Here is a 2,386-nt window from a genome sequence, read left to right as displayed (position 1 = left end):
AATCTCAATCCCATAGGACGCACCGCATCTATCATGCCATCATATAAAAAGCACGAGAATCTCATAATCAACTCTAAGTCACATGCAGAATACATATCCGATCAGTCAGACAAAACCTTTCACTCGATCCCACTAGGAGAAAATCACAGCATGCCACACACCCCTCATATCTGTAGATAATATCCATCTCAAGTTGTGGTAGAAATCATCAAAAACACTTCGAAACCCATTTGCACATAACCAAGTCATTAGAACTGAATCCCTCTAAGTCAACCAAGTCACGCAGGTCCCCAACCCAAGAGTATTGCCACCAAACACATGTAGAGACTCACCACATCATAAATACCCAAAGAACCGATCCTATCCATTATCGTGCAGATCTAACCTACTACCAAGCTGTTATATTTCTCCGAGTTCCTTCCGAATTACCCTCAAGTTGACACTTCTCCTTGCCAGAACATCACAATCCTTAACCAAAGCTCACTACAAGAGATCCTAGCATAAAACCACACCGCCCTAAGGCCCATAAGCTATTGTATTTCCTCTTAAGCACCCCAAAAGTACCATAACCGAGACACCCACTCTGAAGAGACCTTATGTGAATTTAAAGTTGTTCCTTTTACCATTCTCATACTGAAATGTAGAATCCATAGTGATACAGAAATACTGCGAGTCCCAACAACATCCGATGCTATTATTAGATCTTGGCCATTTACAAATTCAAAATTTCCTCAAATACCACATATGAATCTTGAACCCATTAGAACCTTCTCGGGAGTCATCCACTCCACTCAAATCTCGATTACACCGCCAAAATAGACCGAACGACCTACGCCCCATTAGCACAATAACACCCGAAGAAGTAATCCATGCCTCTAAGTAACCGAGTGAATCCTTTTTCTTGGTAAATTACATCCATCACAAACATCAACCCTAGACCATTTCCAAGACTCCCATATATCCATAAGGTATAATACATCATGCATCTAGAAATTCCTTACTCAAGTCATCCTTAAAACCAACCGATGCGAGTCATAACTGATCCAGAAGTATGCCTCAGACCGAAACCAATACAACACTTAACCATGCAATCAAATCGCCGATGGTAGACTCCCCCACTTGGCTCAAAGCCATAGAATAAGACATCCGATAACTCACTATGCCCATATTCTATTACTGCCATAATCCCGCAGTGAAATTTAACTAAATCCTTCACAAGCTCCTATAACACAGCCCATAAAATTCTTCAAATCATCAGCTAAGCCCGCATGCATCCTCCTGACAGTCAGATAAACTTTCTCAACCGATCCAAACTCAAATCGCAACACACATATTCCACAGTTAGAAAGAAACTCTCCACACAACATTATAAGGATCACACATCTGTAGACCACCCTGCAGGAGATAACCCACCTGCTTAGCCCTAAATTGGCATTTTACTACGCCCTACCATAGCCACAACCATCATGAGATCACTTAATCTTCCTGAGTCTGAACTCATCAACAAGATATGAGAATCTACTTCGTTCCACAAATGAAATAACATGAAAGAATCCCTCAACAAGATCATAACTCGAGACTGTATAACACATCAAGACAGAAATCAAACATCCAATAGTCCTTTTTATATCCCAAGCAACCATTCTCGTAACATCAAAGCCATCTGAACATATCCTACAGTCACATCCTACTCATCATATAGCCATCCAACCACTCACCGAGCCACCGGTCCCACTTATAGGGACACCACCGGACATAGAAGTCCAAAAGTACATACTCACACAACTGAAATCACTGCGCCCAAGCTGCAGTCAAAACCCGGCCTCAAGTCCTCCAGACTGACCCATCACCAAAACACATCTCAGACTTCATCCATGGGATCACAAGTTGTCGATGCACAACTGATACTGAGTGCTCACATACACATGCGAATGAGTGGAAGGAGTTTAAAGAGATACGCTTTAAGCTGAATCAATATCGCACGATAAGGAAAGAAAGATGAGAAGTTTATCCTAGATGCCCCGTACCCTCTCGAAGATAGGTACATACGTCATCATACCGATCCGCAAGACTCTACTAGACACTTGCTCATGACTCGTAGAACCTATAAACCTAGAGCTCTGAAAGATAAGAAAATATATTTTGGGAATTTGACCACTGATTTGGACTCGATTTTGGAAAATAATAATATATTTGGACTCAGCAGGTTATAGGTCATCGGATTTTAATATTGGTTTCGGATTTTGGTATTGGTTTTGCATTTCGGGCATGCGAGCCCGGATTGACTTTTGTTGACTTTTGGAAATTTCTTCAAAGATTGAAGCTTTATGGATTAGGATCGCTTCCTATGGCATTGTTGACTTCTTCGGATGATGTTTGTCTTGGG

This window comes from Nicotiana tabacum, chromosome 21 (assembly GCF_000715075.1).
Source record: "Nicotiana tabacum cultivar K326 chromosome 21, ASM71507v2, whole genome shotgun sequence".
Taxonomy (NCBI): domain Eukaryota; kingdom Viridiplantae; phylum Streptophyta; class Magnoliopsida; order Solanales; family Solanaceae; genus Nicotiana; species Nicotiana tabacum.
This window is presented reverse-complemented; position numbering follows the sequence as displayed.